This window comes from Hetaerina americana, unplaced genomic scaffold (genome assembly GCF_022747635.1).
Source record: "Hetaerina americana unplaced genomic scaffold, ioHetAmer1.1.p SCAF_4, whole genome shotgun sequence".
NCBI classification, from domain to species: domain Eukaryota; kingdom Metazoa; phylum Arthropoda; class Insecta; order Odonata; family Calopterygidae; genus Hetaerina; species Hetaerina americana.
In genome coordinates, this window is record NW_027286985.1 from 21,245,756 (window position 1) to 21,264,403 (window position 18,648).

General features: G+C 40.1%; 1 protein-coding gene and 1 non-coding gene across 3 annotated transcripts in view; both read right to left on the reverse strand.

The window, feature by feature from the left end:
* Positions 1 to 18,648, reverse strand: part of Pax (paxillin) — a 483,495-nt gene that overhangs the window by 326,806 nt on the left and 138,041 nt on the right. The window lies entirely within an intron of this gene.
* On the reverse strand, positions 3,111 to 3,183 carry TRNAA-AGC (transfer RNA alanine (anticodon AGC)). Its single transcript has one exon. It is a non-coding gene; the product is annotated as a tRNA-Ala (tRNA).

Below are 18,648 nucleotides of genomic sequence, written 5' to 3' on the forward strand. Positions count from 1 at the left end.
CTAGTTTATATTCATCGTCCTGTTTCACTATATGAAAAACAAGAGAAGTTAATACTCCCGTTTTACTATTTCCTTTTGCCCTAATTCTTTTTTACCATTTTTCCATTTACACCCATTTCACTTCGCCGTCGTTATCACTCTCGCCGCAATTACTCTAAGGCAAAGGTGTACAAGCAATGACTGGGACAACAGCTGACATTCCCGCCCAGTTTGGTGGAAAGAAATTTCATGATGCAATTGACCCCATAAGCCCCGCCCACTGCTGATTCCACGATGCACCGTAGGAGGTGGCTCTATCCATCTCTCTCCCTCTCTCGCTTCGCTCTGAGAAAACATTTATGCAGAATTCAGCGCGAAGAACTGGGGTAGTTGGACGTTTTCGTCGGGGCCGAGGGATGCAGAGGAATGTTGGTGCGAATAACCAGCGAACTGGACTCAAAACGAATTCATTCCACGTCTACCGACGCCTTCTTCTGACATTCATTTATCCAAGGTATTCAACCTAAAATGGCAGATTTTTGGACGGTCCCTAACGATTATTATCCTCCATGCATCGCGAGAACTATACCCACCCACTCCGTTTGACTTGCATTATTTATTTCCTTCCTCACTTCTTCGTAACCTCTACCTGCCGTCTAATGCTGTCTAAAGAGGCTTTTCTCTTCCTTCATTAACTGCGCGTAACCAACATTCTCCCTTTTATCAAGGACTTCAATTGGTCACTCCTTCCCACATTCGTTATTTTCTCCATCATTTTCTCTCTACCTTTCCTCTCTCTCTTTTTATCTAATCATCGAGTTTTCCTATGATTAGAGAAAGAGAAATTCTTTCGTCTTTCCTCTAATTCATAGGGTTTTCGCAGGTTTTTCACACCCTTTTTCTCTTCGTGAGTGTTTCCCTGCGTGGGCTTTTACTAAGTGAGCAACGCCACGCTCTCCCTAGCTTTTCCCACAAACCTCATTCTTTACTTGAACTTTCCCTGTTTCAGTGTGTTCTTTCTTCCCAGAAATTTACTCTATACTATGTGTTACTGTGTATTGTACTATTCGGCACTTCCGTGTTACGTCTACGAAAGCATATATATATATATATATATATATATATATATATATATATATATATATATATATATATATATATATCTAACATGTGAAAATCTGCGCATAATGTATGTCTATATGTATTTATGTGTATTAATGTAATTATAAATTTTATGGCTAATATAATACGTATATGGCGATGGGTTGAACGGAAGAAGGGACCATTCGGTCTTCATTTCTCCGAATAAATACATTTATGCATCTATCATTCTCTCTCTTTACCTACCCTAGTTCACACCTAGGCGTTTGTCTTCCCTTCTTCTCGCTCGGCTAGGTATTAGGGGTGGCGACGGACAGCTAAGGTAATTTGCGTCATTGGGGATATGTGGCTGATTCGGTAGAGTTGGATGCTAAAGGAATGGAGAAAGGGGAGAAAGAAACCTGGCGTCACCATTAGCTTACCATTAAGGACCGGCGCAAAAGGGGCCCGCAGTTATATGTCCCTTCCGACAGACGGCGGACTCAATTAAAGCCCTCTCCACATTCCACCCAAACTAGGGATCCATTGCAAAATCCTGCCACATCTGGGATTAGTACCCGGGTCCTCCTCAGGGTGGAAAGCCGTTACATTAGCCATCGCACCATCTTTCTTTCTGCCCAATTTTTTCCTTCACGCGTCACCACTTACACATCTAAAAAGTTTCCAACTTAATCCCATTCTATTACCTTAATAATCAGAACTCACATCATGACAGACTTAATAATGAATGCATACATTGCTTGCATCAAAACTGGATACAGAACACAAATGAGAATTCTCAAATGGGTCGAAATTCGAATCGGAAATTCAACCTTACATGTCCCATACAGGGCTAAAATTCTCGTTTTTATATTAAATATAAACTCCAACTGGAGCAACGTTTTTGTTTCCGTTCTGTAAAATACATTTATTCCTTCAACCGTACAAGTACAACGTTAGAGTAAAAAATGAAAATGGAAAAAAGTTATTTAACTTGGACATGGAATTTAACGCGGACGGTTTAGATACGAAATTAAATTGTTATATACTCCTCGAGGAAAGCCTTCGACTTGGAAAATTAAATTGATGGAAAGGAGAACAAGAATTTCATTCCTGAATTACAATCGATGGCGGGAAGGGAGCATTTAGAGGACTCGTTTCACTAATTATTTCACCATGGCTAAAAACTTAATAACGATCATTGTGGCAAATTATATTTTCATAATTATGAACTGAATGTATACCACTCAGCTGATGCTACCAATATTAAATTGATTTCAGCAATGAACAAATATGCGAATCATATGGTAAACATAGTCAGTGCCTCTTCGGATAAGTGACTTAAACTAGTAAACATCCGCGGAAAATTGAATTTTGGTGATTAAATCAGAGTTCAGGTTCTTGTAAGAAAAATGCTGTATCACAGAAAACATTTATCCTTACAACGCTCCGCATCTCCCACATTTTACGTGTTTTAACAGGCAAAAGACATGCAAAACATCAGCGGGTACGACAATGAAATGAGTGATTTTATGTCACACGGTAAAACCGGTGCAAATCTAACATTTTATTGGTGACGTTTAAATTAATATAAAAATGAAACTGATGACAAAGAAATTTCGTAAGATGCTCTGTATGTAATAGTAATCAGTCAAAATTATTAACTATGCTCACCTTAACAATAAACCAAAGATACCATTAGGAAGGTATACGAATATGCCAATTAATAGGACAGCCATCTGGTACTTACCTAGAAGGAAAAAAATACATTATCAACCAAAGGGAATAAGTTATGTTAACTAAAGTTATAATTATTACCGAACACCATCCATACTAACGAAGAATGGGAAATATGGGGGAATATTACTGATATGCTTGGAATATGAAAAGGAGCAGAAATCAAATTGTAATTATTGTATAAAATGGGACAGTTAACAGGATGAACATAAAATACTTTCATAACCTTCATTTACAACTTGAATATAACAATTAAAAACCACAAAAGGATGTCTTAAGTGCCACTTAATGAGGAGCACATGCTGAAAAAAATTTGGAGGCGCCGGGTATCGATCCCGGTACCTCTCGCATGCTAAGCGAGCGCTCTACCATCTGAGCTACGCCCCCGTTGCAGCAATATGCTCTCCAGATGGCTCGTATTGCACTCCTGCAATAAGAGGTGCTATAAATGAAAAAGAAACACTTTGTTCCAATCCACCAATTTATAATAAATGAAAAAGAAACACTTTGTTCCAATCCACCAATTTATTACAGGTACGACTAGTTTCGACGCTACGGCGTCATCCTCAGGTACCTGAGGTACCTGAGGATGACGCCGTAGCGTCGAAACTAGTCGTACCTGTAATAAATTGGTGGATTGGAACAAAGTGTTTCCTTTTCATTTATTATAAATTGGTGGATTGGAACAAAGTGTTTCTTTTTCATTTATTAAAATGAACTTCCACAAAGTTGAGGCTGAAACTATTGAACTAATTAAGAGGTGCTATCTTTGGCAGACTGCCAATTGAGATAGGAGCGGCAGACAGACAATAGGTACTTAGTCTGTATTATTACAGTCTGCAAATAACCTTGACATAAATACAATGAACACGACGAAGTATTAATATCCATGGATATGATAGGATTTCCGAGTTTCACGCGAGACTTTAAAATGTGTTAAGCAATATCTCAGATATGTCTCGCCTGGTGCATCGTTTTCGAACTTCGCTTCTTCAATATACGTAGTGAATTAATATACTCTGATGAAACCGTTTTAACATTTTACTTTCGCAATGGAATGCTACCGCAGGGTATAAATATACATTTCCTCGCAAAATACTTTCTTTAAACATTGAACCCTGACAGAATAAATTTACGAATCAAAAATACCAATCACGCATTTGGGTCCTCACAAGCATTAAAATGAAATTTAAAATTTTAAAATAGCTAAATAAACTAAAGATGAAATATGATCACCTCAGGTTAACCGAGGAAGATCGATTTTTATACATTGTACTAACTCATCAACACCACTGAGTATCATCATCGGAAGACGTAAGCTGCATCAAAATTCGTGTTGTATTTAAAATTCTAGATTTCTTATTCCATTTAAGTGGTACTTGAATAAGTATATTAAAGTATATGACATTTAAAATTAATAGTACACAATTTACTGATTAAAAATGTGGTACACTTAACCTTTGTCAATTGTCTGCGATTTTGTGCTACGGAGACGGTGAAAAATAAACCATAAGCACATTTAGTATGAAGGCAGACAACCCTACGAAGCTCTGAAGAACAAAATACGAAAGAAGGGACTGAATTCTTCGGTTACGAAACTCAGAAACACTTTTTAAAAGCCATGTCTACAAATTTGCGAATTAAGGCAATCGCAAACCAAGGGCTTATTATGCGCAGGAGTTAGTCCCTGAAAAAATCATTACTAATGTTATATATTATATGAAGATTTTAACGCAATTAAGCCTTTAAAATATCGTAATTTTCGCCGTCAGTAAAGATATTTTTTCTGGTATTGATAGTTAATAGTGCAACCTTAAGACCTAAGGGAGACGTTCTATTCCAATGATAACCCCCGAGGAAGGCTAATCTATGGCAGATATTCATTTAATTAAATGTAGAAATTATGCTCAGCAAAATCATTAAAAAATGAAGTATCATAAAAAGCAAAAATGCACTCAACATCCAAAACTGTTGAAATGTTTATTCACTACACCAGCTGCGACAACAACCGGTAGGGTCAGTCTAAACCTTAGGAAATATTACTGTGCCTCTAGCCACAAAGTTCAGACCCACCTTACTAACTCAAACGCCATTCCACTTCCCACTAAATATCTTGGCTGGGTGGGTGAAAGTGCGGGCACAAACTTTTATACTAATCGGATTCTTATTTCTCACTAATTTTCCTGTTAACATTGCTGTGTTTAGTCGATGGCTGGAAATACGGGGTAGAGTAGCATCAATGGAATCCACTAAATTAAATACGAAATAGAAATCCACATTTTTCTATTAAAACGATCCTTCATAAATGTCGCTTTATCGGTCAATACTCCATCACAGCATATTACATTACAACAAATAACTGCAATGCCCTCAAATCAGAATAACCACACCTGAATAGACGTCTGCATATTACGCTCAGGATAACATAAGTGAAGACATTTTGAAGCGATCTATAGGATATACTATGGACAGCGGTGAATCATCCCTTGAAAAAAAACCTGAAAGGTCATCAAGAGAGAGTCAGAGGCTTGGTTCCAAAACTTCAGCTATAATAAGCGTTTCGTTGGGAAATAAATTTATTATATCAAACTTGGCGAAGAATCTGAACTAAAATTTGTATCTAAGAATACGAAGTTTTTTATACAATAATTACAAATGCCTAGTAATGTATTTGCAATAGGTCGTCGATGGGAAAAGGGGGACGGGAGATAGCGGGAGGGTTCATATCAGTATGATGGTTCGGAAAGCTCTCAGTTTACACAGATGTGAGAATAATTTTGGGAGAAAATTGGAGACTCTATGTGCAATAGAACTTGATATGATGTACGCTCCAACTCAAAGAACCAAAGACCTACTACTGCTTGGCCCAGTCTATTAAATATCGACCAGGAACACATAGCGTGCAGAACGAACCACGGCAGGAAATTAAAAGATGTCTCATAGAAAGTTTCGCGTTAACAATTGACTCGATTTCGGTACTGTCTAAAACACAGATAATTCACCTCCCAATTATTTTCTTCGACAAGAACCAATTAGATAAGTAGAGTGGAAATGAATCCATTTGGAAAATTTAAACTCTACCGGGGGAACTAAACGGTATGAATTAAGAGTGTGAATGTGACATTCGGTGATATTTGCACCATGGCGTTTTTCCGCAGAACTATTTCACAAGAGTGTGCGGAAGGTAACACGAAGGGTGAGAAATAAAACTGATTATCTTTTACTTCTTTGAAAATAAACCTCTCCTACGAAGTGATGCCAGGATCCCAGGATGCCAGAACTATACTCTGTTATGCGTTTTGACTTTAACCAAAAAAGATAACATTGAATTCAATATAAACCTTGATTGCGAATACGGTGAGAAACAAAACGTTCCCTTTATTAAAATTAATTACATGGATTGAATAGTTTATATGATTCATTTTTTCTGTTTTAGATAAAGGAAACAAAATAGTATTCGGACAACAGCAAACCTCGTCCATTTGGAGCACAATATCCTATCACCACAGTGACGTGTGGGAGGATATTGTGGATGTCATTTTCGACCCCTTGGGGTAATAATGATCACCAAACTTATGCACTAAACTTATCTTTATCGGCTGAACATTTTTCCGGGAAGGGAGAAGAGTTGGGATATGTATTTATAGGCATGCAGATAAAGATTGTTAGGAAAGAAAAACACGTAACGCAGAATCGCAATCCCGGGATTTGACTCATTTTTAGTGAGACACATTTGACTCACCTTACCCTCACGAAAATCATCTCCTCTAGTAATAAAATTCGTTAAATCAAATCTAGCATTTACCATTTAATCAATAGTTGGCATTCATGATCAGCGACCTTCCATACGGCGACAAATGTTTTGACCTTCGTAATGTGGAAGAAATAAAATTAGGTTTTGGATGCTCCGATTGCTCTAGGCATTTTAAAATGTCAAAACACCAAGAAAGAAGACGACAATCGGGCACTGGGACGTTCATTCCCAGGACGAGAGTTATCTTAATTCAGCGGGTCCATTTTTTGTAGTTTTGAGCGCGGAAGAATCATTATTACAAGCTGGCCCTTTTTTCCGATTAACAATTAGTATTTTGGCCGAAAAATGCAACGAATTTCGAATTCTCTCATTCAAGATTATCATTACAATTATGCAGTAAATAAATGCTATTTTGTTGGTCACTTTCTCGGGGATGGGGAGTTTTAAAATTACTATTATTTTTCATGGAGTTGAGTTTGTAACTGTACTTGGGCGAGGGGTTTTGGAGCTTCTCCAAATTACTTATGGCTCCGGAGTTTCCGAGTTACCTCTCATTCTATTAAATCGGGACAGGCTTTTTCAATCGGACCTGATCAATTATCTTATTATTTTTTAAATTTTCTTTGATTAAAACCAAGATAGCTTCATACCTAGCTAACTCGGTTTATTTGGAAACAGAGGTACTTACAGGGGTGCTACGCCCTTGCTGGTGTCACTCCAGGAGCAACGTCCCCTAAGTCTCTTTCCGACTGTTAGGCCAAAAATAGGAAAGGCTAAAACTAACCCCTAAAACTGGCTAGGCGATTAAGGCACACCGCGCACATAAGGGGCAATGATCCGAAGGAAGGAAATACGGAGTACTGAAGATCGAAAACTCGGAAAAGAGGGGAGACGTAGTTGAAGTCCAATGTGATGGCCCCTAAGCTCACTCGATGCTTGTTCGTGTAAACAATGACAGTTTCTACCCCCAGATATATGTTATGTAGTAGTGTAAGGACACTTACATTCCAGCAACGTATTTTGAACCTTCACTGGGAAGAAATTCCGTAAAAAACTAATCTGTACCTGATTACTGATAATTAAGCATCCGGGGGTACGCATAACTAAAAAAATCAGTCATACGTCACTGAACAAAAGTAGGCATACTTTGCGAAAAAAACGGAGAGTGTATTTTCAGTGTTAAAAGAGTGAAATTATACGTATGTCTTAAGTAACAAAACAGTTTCACAATGCTAACTTTGAACAAAATGTGCCCCATTAAATTCAAAACCACTAAAACGAAAATCTAATTAAAAGTAAAAACAGAAAAATGCTGTAAGGGGTTATGAATGGCACACTTATTACAAAAGTACATCGAAAAATTCACGTTCCTTCACTACAGGAGTTTGATAAAATTTAAAGCAGAAACCAACTGTTATGCCTAAACTCGCAAATCATTATCATTAGCAACCGTCTATCGGGTTAGGGTAGGCTTTCGATAGATCCAGTCACCACACATTACTTCTAAGTCCTGACTAAAAACAATATCCTTAATCTCCAAGCTAAATAATATAATGGCTCGTGATCTATGACTATGATCTATGTAAATTATCTCCCTTAATGCCTTCTTAAATATTTATTGTTTTCCTTTCCCAATATTCACCCGTCTTTCACAGTCTTCAGCATCCCATTGACTCTCAGTAGCCCCAGCATCCAGTTGCCCTACCTTCTAAATTTTTTCCAAAAAACCTTCTGTCATCCCCCACCATGCACAGAACGTTCTTCTACGCTTGAAAACCTCGAATCGACGCTTCTTGCCTCAACGACCAAGTTTACGTCACAAATATTGAGAATATAATTGAAACAATTAGAGCACAATAAAATGTGTTAAGAATATCACCCAAATCGATTAAACAATTAGTACTTGAAATGGACTAAAGCACCAATTACACAGCCTCGCTCTCCGCGCGCCAATTCGCGGAGGAATTGTGAAAGCGTCTCTGATGCAGCCATGTAAGCGACGTGGGATCGTGAGAAACTCACCCTCCAAGTGGAGTCGATCATCTTTTCGATTCGATATAAATCGCCCGACCAACGACTCAAATCCTGTGAGTAGAAACCTTCAGGGACTTGGAAATGGTGCTTTGGATTGGATATTCCATTTTGCTAAACCCTAACTCTTAACTTAATGACGGGCGCCGTCAATCGAGCACACAAAAGCGATGAGACTCCCGATGTCACCGCAGTCAATCCTCGCCGAGTGAATGGACGGAAGTGGAATCGGATGGGACGCATTGTTGAGGGAGGAGAGGACGTCGCCTCCCCCATTCTCTCCCGGGATGATGCCGGCGATCATGATCATCGATGGCTGGGGGGATGGGAGAGACGCGAACGCGGATGGTCAGAGGCACCGTGCCGTGAATGGCTTGGAGAGGGGGGGACCTACCTAATTCAGGGAGCAGAGAGGTGATTCATGAGAAATGGGAAAAATGAGCTTAGCTCCTTTCCCTTCATCTTTCTCCCGGAACGGGCGGGTTGGGAGGAGAGGGGAGGGAGGGGAGACCCGGCGTCGTCTCGTGCGATGCTCAGGAAGAGCGAGCAAGTATTTCCGGACCACGGATCCCCTCTTCTCCCCCAAAATTCCACGCTCTTTCGTATACTCTCCCCCTTCCTCCGCCCTTACTGTCCGCTCAAATTCACCGGGGACCCTCGGTGACCCTCAACGTAATCTGAGTTCAGTGGGCACACGAGTCCTTCCGCAACGCCTCATGCCATCATCCCAAAAAAAAAGGAATCCTTCAAGTCGTAACTGAACACCCCGAGGACGAAGGCAGAGTCAGCCATCGGAACGACGACCATTTATCACATTACCACATCACAATCCCAGGAGGACATCATTATCATTATTCGCCAGGTAAGCACGAAACATTTCGCCAAGTCAAAACGATTGAAACAATATTCCTAACCTGACCTTCCGTTTTTGAAAGTTCTTGACAGGATGGATATCTTGAGCGTGACGTTATGACAGGAAGCCACGTCAATTTTTCCAATTCGCAAATTAAGTATTTTGGCACTCGCCATTTTAAAATACGCAACGCATTCTCGTGAATGGTTAGGAAAAATACAGGCAAGATTCAAAATAGAAAAACCAAGTTTAAATACGGCTTAACTATGTACTTTCCTATGTTAACTCCAGGAAAGGTAGAGTTAGCGAGTAAGAGTCCGCGTCGCCTCCCCTTTATTGCTCCAAGGTTACCACCACAAACAAATTAAGCCGTCGAGGCAGAAAAGTTTCAATAATAACAATATTTTCCATAACTGCCAAGTACACTTCTTCAGTGATCACCTCAATCCTCTCCTCTTCGCACAATTCTTTTATTTTCCTGTTTACATGCTTCAAATTATAGGCTGTGAGTAATTTCCCTCTTGCCTATTTTCGCAGATTTATAGTCAAACTCTTCCGTTTACCTGCAGAGATATATTACTCAAAACATTCTCCGAGATATAAATTAAGAGCATTCTCAGGACTTCATAAATATCTAAAACATTTTTTCATCCTACGAGATAGAGTCATAACATGAATACACCAATGAATACGCACATAAATACACCATCTACGAGTCACTCGTATTTTCGCCAATAATTTATTATATATGCTGTACATATATTACGCAAATGGCTTGGAGAAGTAATTTCGCGTTTCCCACTTCACAATACACGGTAGAAACAAAGAAGTTATATCTCGTATGCACCAATTAAAATACTCTTTGTCTCCAGACTCGTTCTAACATACTCACGAACTAAACCAGGCCTACGTCAGGACTGGGTGTTTCCCGACATATTATTAAAAAATCAAAGGGAGATATATATTACAATTTTCTTTGTCATAGAGTAAGAATAGAGAGAAGTAGAAGAGATGAACTACTGCGATGGACTCGCAAACACGCAACCGGTCTCGGGTTAAGTTCTACGTGGATCCTTCTCTTGCTACTTGAGTCATCCCTCATTAAAAGAAACAACAGATAATTTGTTTCAAATGTTCCCAAACACAAAGGCATTTTTCCCAATGATAGGAACCATATGAGTATCCGTACTGAGAACTGCAGTAACTATTGTTGAACCAAAAACGAATTCTTCATATAACGAATTCTTCGAAATAACTACTTAGGCGTAGATTAGTTCAGGTTCATTAAAGGAAAACACGACACCCTATTGCAGATATGAGAAAATTATTAGAAAGGAATACATAATACAATAGGATGACTTTGTGTTCTTTTTCGAGTATGAGAAAGCGTTCGACATCTATTTCCATTTCAACAACAATAACAACATTTCAACAATATTTCCTTAAGGAGGGGAGGGGAGGAATACTTCACTGCATTAGGGGAGGCGACAACTATTGTAATGGAAAGATATACGAGTCCTATTTGCATTATAGTAGTAGTCGCCTACCCTAACAGTCTTTAGAAAATATTGTTGACAAATGCTCGTCCTTCCTCAACTGAGGTCTTCCCCTGACACATTCATCTTAATAAATTAATATTGCCCTTAAGATTTCGCTCAAATTAATCTGACCTTTGCGTGAACGTGGGATTCGCCAAAATGTATATAATAATTCAGGTGCATTGATTAAATGAACCACCAATGCATTTAATAAACAACGCTGAAAGGCATGATCAAGAAACGTCGAGCCCCTTTGTCCTCGTCCAAGTCTGTCCCCGTCTGCTCATCAAGCATTCGATGACTAAACACTTCTCTAGAAACGCAAATATTTCCATAGGTGAACGTTAAGAATAATCACGATAGGTACAAAAGTCTGCGGTTTAATATGAGCATCATACTAAATCTTAATCGCTCATCCATAAACTACTCTATCACTGAGACGAGACGCCAAAGGAATTGCGTAATTGGCAGAAAGGAATTACCGGTGGGAAAAAAATATTTGAACATGAGAGCATTAAACATCTTCGGTTAATGAAGATCCCAAGATGCGAAGTGGCAAAAAGAACGAGAGAACAAGAAAGGAAAATGAACAGAGGTAGTTTTCAAGTTCTAAGAGGAGGAGGTGGTAGGTACTAAATTACCGGAAGGCACATAATCACGGAATGATCTGGCGGCGGCGTATCGAGTCTCCCTATACATTTGCCCCAGGGAACCAAACACGCACAAGAGTGTACATGCATAAAACGGATGAGACCAACCGGGAAACGAGATGCACGAGGGCTTGAAACTCCATAAATTGAACATTTAAATTCTCCTTGAGTCGGTAAACACCATTCCTGTTTCTTTATCTACCCGCCATGAATCCGAACACGTTTACTTGTTTGTTTCCGATTCACTGCGGTTCGAGCCAAGTACACGCGGTTCAATTAGTGGTGCACGGAATGCCGCGCACCTAAGGAGGGGTGCGCGGCATTCCGCACCCCCCACCCCGCCCGCAAGAGTTGGGTGTCACTCCCCCTTCCCACGTTCGAGCGCTTCCTCTCGCCTGCCCATCTTCCTACGCCCCCGAGAGCGCGTCCTTTTGTCTCCCCGCCCTTCCCTCCGAGACCCTTGCCGCTTCCAACCTCGATTATTATTAGGGCGCGCCTTAGCAATCTCCCTTCTTTTTTTTCGTTCGTTCCTCCGGAGATGGGGGAGGGGGAAGGAGTGAGAGAAAGAGAGAGAGGAAGGGAACGGAGAGAGAAAATAAATGAGTGGCAACGCCCACGCAGTCGCGAGGGTCCGGGGGGGGGTGGGGGGTGGACGTGGGGGCGGAGTGTCCTCCTCCCCCTTAAGGAACGACCGATTTCCCAGCGCCTCTCGAGCACATGATTATTCTCCCAAATGAAAGCGGCAATATTTAAAAAAATTTAATGCTCGTTTATAACGCCAGTTCGCCGTGCGAGCTATGCCAGGGTATTGCATAGTAACAGGCCACAAATTATTCATTGATATTGTTTCCGTATCCAAATTATCGACATCTTTCAAACAAAACTACCTCTTCCAAACTTCTGTTTATAATTAACAGAGGACAGACTTGGGCGATGACAGGAAGCTGATTGTATTTACTGGTTTGTGTGAATTGACTTTCGAAGAACCGAATTGGTGATCGTTTAATAGACCGTATTCTCCCGACAATTCGTTTCCTTCGTTTCGAGAAGGTGATCAGTTTAGAGCTTCTTCTCCGTCAAAGATATCATTATAAATTTGGTTCTAGTTTTTCCCCTTTTTAGCCATAGCATTAACAATTTTGCAAGCATTCCAGATAAACTGACACTTCCAGATGGCGAGAGAATCGGATTAATGCGCTTTATAGTTTACTGGCACCCCCCCGAGGACCCGGGTTCGCATTCCGGCGGCCAAAGGGGTACTCTAATCCCTCCTATGGTGTCATGCGGAGAATACTTCATGTCGAGTACGCCGTCCGTCGGATGAGACGTTAAATTTTGGCCCTTTCACTTTATTTAGTTGATCCATTCGCTTCCTTCCTCTTGCCTACCCCTCCACACTCCGAGGAACAAAATCCAGCCAGTGCCCATCTCCCATCTATATACCAAGTATACGCAAGCACACACACAATTCCTGGGAATATTTCTACCTGAAGATGTCACATGTGATGACACCGGTTGAACCGCTATAGTGTGGTGAAACATAGAATATTTTCAAATTTCTCAAGTCGTGAATGATTACACAAGGTTGAACCTAATACTATCAAACTGAGTTGGCTAATGCTTACGTCTTACGTTTCTCTCAATCCTTCCCCTATTCCATGGAAATTCTACCTGTACTGAGTCACCTACATATCCCTATTGGCGCAAATGACTTAGACTGTCCGTCAACTCCTCTAACAACCACTACTACTCCAAGATGGCTTTTTTTTCGGTACGCGGCACGCATTTTCTTCACTTCTTTCTTCGTCGCCCATGGGCGTATGTTCCTGGGGTCCGCCCCTCTCGTCTCCGAGCCCTCCCACACCGCCATTCGCTCCGGCCCTTCTCACTCATCCCTTCCTCCGACCATGACGACCGCTCGTCCCGGCAAAATTCGCGCGCGGGCGGGCGGGGAGGGCGTTTCGCTCGTGTGGTGGAGCCGGGCGCCGACGCCATCCTTGGGTCGTCGGTCGGAAGGGCGCGATGGGGGAAGGACTTCTCTAAGGGCGGTTTGCCGAACGAAAGCGTTTCGCGTCGACAAAAATCGTCACGGCGAGGAGAGGACCGAGACGGAACCGTCGACTCGGAGAGAGGATAAAAAAAGAGAGAGTAGGGTACAAACCGGTGTCAAAAAAAATACGACAGAGCAGTACTCTCGGTACCTTTCCTCTCTCATCTGCGTCGTCGCACTCGATTCCAATTCGGCAACCGCTTTCGAGGCACCAGCAAAGCAACAACACTCCTCACGAACGTGAATTAAGACGCGCTTTTGGGATGCGTTCCGATAGACGATTTATGCGCGTTCGCCAAACGGCCGAAGAGACGGTAGATGCGTGCAGCAAACGCTTGGGGGGAGGATGTTGAGACGGAGGGCACTCTTGGTCTATCACACACCATCGGGACAAAATCTGCCGACGTAAACCACTTGTTAGTTTCCTACACCTGAAACACCCTGCCGGGAGTAGCCACGGTGCAATGCAGCGTTGTTCATCGAAAATAATTCCGCTATTTTTACTCTTCTTTAACTCTGATTAAATATGATTTCATTGAGAAGTGCAAGGGCTATTAGCTCTTAGGGGCAGTGCCAGCGAAAGTTAACAATTGATCATAAGAAGAGCCTTTGTGAATCGGTACATACATTTGTCTCGCGTAATTCTCGCCGTAGTCGAGCGAGAATCGCGACCCTGCTGATGCGATTTTGCGATCATTGAGTATAAACGATTATAGTCGATTTTTATAAACACATATATATATATATATATATATATATATATATATGAGGGTCGCGGTAGTCCAGGGGGTAGAGCGTTGGACTACTGACTGGAAGGTCCAGGTTTCGATTCCCGGGCAAGTCTCTGAGCACCTGTAGCTCCACCCAAGCTATGTGATTTTTTGGGTAACAGATCTTCCTGGGAAACCATAACCGGCACAGGGAAAGGAACTGGCCCCCCTACCCTGATGTGTGAATTTCACACGCCGTATAGGGCTTAGTACCGGGTGAACTCAACCATCACCTACCAAACCGACCTTCGAGTTGATTACTGAGTTCATGGTTTATATATATATATATATATATAGTTCTGTCCCTCTTTTCCTTGATAAAGGTGGTCACGACCACCGAAAATTCGACGAATAGTGAGCCTCTTTTTGGTGTTTCTGGGTGTTTTTGTCTGGGTCCACTAGTGCTAATTGTTATACATTATTATTCACCTCCGTGAGATTCTCAGAAAGTGCTATATATTATATATATATATATATATATATATATATATATATATATATATATATATATATATTCATGCTAGTATTTCCCTGTGTCTATCACGAAACCACGAAAGTCCATCTCAGGTTAAAGAAGCTTGCGTCATTAAGAGCTTGCGGAAAAGTACAACGGATTAGGAAATTAACCACCATTCCACATCGAATGACATAAGTTTCATACGTCCAGGAAGAGCGTTTTGGAGTAGACACAGAACCATCTTCGGCGATGTAATTTTAATAATATTTGATTCCCACCCCTAATCGGGCACCCATGAGAAACGAAAATAGGACTGATAACAATTGACCAATAATATCCTTACAGCCATTTAGGTATGGAATAAGTAAAAAAATTATAAACGATGTGGATCCGGTTTTCAACACATAAATGTCAACATCGTGCACAGGTCACAATCAATAAATCATAGTGATACACATTGAATTTCATTTCTTCTAAGCCATCTTGCCTCAACGGAGCTTGTGTAACGTCGATTTTATTCATCAAAGTTCACAATACGTGCCTTTCTCTAAAAACACATCACATTGATCACGGGTTTTTCATCCAAAATTTCATAATCCACAGTTTTACCCTTCTACGTGATTCTCAGAAACGTACATCACTTTCACAATCGACTGATCAATCCGAATGAAAATTGAAATGTTCTATATCACATTCAGTATTTTCCAAGAAAGCTACAGTGAATCTAGAAATGGAATTTTACTTTGGTAATTCTAACCCATTTTATTTATTTATTCACTGCTACATGATGGTGACTCTGTAGTTTTATGAGAAGTTTGAATAAATACGCGCCGGAAGGCAAAACGTCTGCCAAATTCACATGAATATAAAGTAACCCATTCAAGATAAATCACTTCAAAATTCCAGCTTCGTAACCGCCAACGATTAAGCCTCGCTCGAACTCATCGTATTCAAAATACTTTTAAGTTTTACGAGGTCATCGCGCCGGAGAATTTCTTTTCTTCTGCCTCCTCCGCGAGTATAATGTACATGAGGGCATTTCCATAACTCTAGTCTCATGCCTTTCTAGCCTCGAAGCAGGAAGGGGTAAAACGGTAAGGAAAATTACATTGTGTAGAGCACGGTTTCTAGTTTTTTTACGCCTCCCTTGAACATCATTCAACTTCACACTCCTCCCGGAAGTATCGTCGTAGGATAACAAGTTCAAGGAGTGGAGGACTTTGATTCATGATTTTCGCACCTATATACGATGTGAAAATATTTTAAGTATGTGATCAGAGATCTACACCACTCTATTTATTAATGATAAACAAAATCACAAGTTAAAATACCCGGAACGAGTACCGTTGATGAAAGCACCCATATGGTTGGTCATTTGTACAATTGGATTCACGTTATTTAACATTACAAGTTAATTTTTTCCTGGAATTCTTTTTCTGGTCTGTTTTTCAAATCGTATTCTAATTCTTCCCATAAAAATTTCGCCGCACAGTTAGGAGCAAGACTGGTATTAAGTAGTCCTCCTCCACCCTCCAATTTTCGTATGTCCAAACAAATGATCCTCATAAATACTTGTCGTCCGCAGGGCGGCAGTTGAATTTGTACAATAAAACGAATCAAATTATTTTCTTGCCACAGTGAGTTAAATAATTAATCATTAGTACTGTAACATGGTACAGATTTTGAAATATATAGTATATCTTCAGGGATAAAATATTCATTTATGTTATTATTCCCCTTGCTCGGCTACCACAGCGCCTCTGACTCAAACCGCATTATCCTTTTCTTGCTTTACTTTCCCAGCAATAACTACAGTTGATTTTTATATTTTGTCATTATGTCTATATTTCCATTTAATGGTTAAAATAATGTCGGCCGGGGCATTTTATTTTCATTCATAGATAAAAACGCAATTCATTTGGATAAGGATTGCTTCCCTCATTCAATGGGTTTCCCAGCAAGATTTCCCAGAGCTGAACTACTGCTTGGTACGTATACCTAAAAAATTCTTTGCAAACAATAAGTCGGTGCGAGTACCTCTTGGTGTTTGGGCAGTATTACTCTGAGCGTCGCTATGACCAAAGCGTTACGGAATAAGTTGTGGTACCTGCCGCTATTCAGAGTATATATGAAATAATTACGACAGTTGAAAACGATAATTATACAGAATATAAAACTTTGAATTAATAAACTACAGAGTAATTTATAATTGATAACTCTATTCACAAGAATTTGCTACATCTGATGTTATATGCTTGAGATGATGATATTATTATAGTTAACCTACCAGTTAATGTCGGTATTCGATGGACACAAGCTCCCAAATTATTTTCTTGTCCCTCCCAACAAAACACATCATCCTATTCTAGAAAGCCCCTCTTCAACCCTGTATACTTCATTCCTCGGTTCAATCCGTCCAACAACTCCATCATACTTGTATTTCTGCCCCTTCCTTGGTTTCTCAACATCCTCCCCTCTATCACAGTCTTCGCAAATCAAAACGCCCTGCATCCATCTTTTCTGCCTCCTTTTGATTTCTCTCAACAATCCCCTCTCCAACCCCTCCATGCCGAATACTTCTTCATTTGTTTTCCTTTCTGCCCACTTCACATTCTCCATACCCACATTTCAAAAGCCTCCAGTCTACATCCATCACCCTGATTCAATGACCATATTTCCACACCATACATAATAACTCTCCATATCAAAGTTTTAACGGGCCTTTTCTTAACATCCTTACTCAACGTTCCTGTCATCAATTCTCTCCTCCTCCAGTAAGCTTATTTGCATATCGCAATTCTTCTCCTTATATCCCTACTACTTCGACCATTTTGGTCCACACACTTCCGAGTTACGTAAACTGCCCCACCGGCTCTAGTTTTTGCCTTCCTGTATTAATATTTATCTCAGCCTTTCTCTTTCTGAAAAATCGTATAACCTTTGTTTTATTTACATTTATTCTCATCCCATATCTATCGCAATGAATTCCCAATTCACTCAGCAGAGCTTGCAACCCCTTCCCCGACTGACAAACTAAAGCTTGGTCATCTGCAAACCTAACTGATTTTATGAAATCCCCACCAACTTTCACTCCCATCGAGATGATATTTTGCGACAGCTATTATGTAGACTATAACTTTTATTAAAAATCTATTGATTAATGTGACAATTCTCGCGTTAATTTCGGTTATAACTTCTAAAAACTAAGTAACTACCTTCGAATCCTATTATTTTACTACCTAAATTCATATTTATCCTGCCAAGTGTCTAGCTTCCCGTAGTCATAAATCGATACAGTTCCTAAAAGACACGATTCTTCTGGAGTATTTTACTTCATTACTGAAATCAAATTTTTGATTGAACACATTTCATATGGAGTGATCAAATCAATTTCTTATCAGAGGAACAGAAAGGATGAAGAAGAATGCACACCCTCAGTTGTACTGAAATGGACAGCACAGCCCAGTAAGTACGAGAACTATGTCGAAGGCAGCCCGAATTTCCTAAGGGAGAGGATAATCATGAACTTAACTATACCCTAAAGCATCCTGAAGGAAATTCTGAGATCCCAAAACAAAGAACCTTCAACTAAGGGAAAGATAGCAAAACTCTACTAAACCAATAACTGCTGAAAATTAATATTAAAGAATGATGATATCTCTCAATTAATGAGCATATTTTGGACTAATCCTGGAGAATAGGCTAATTATTGATGAATACTGTTTTTGTAAATTATTAATATACTCCAA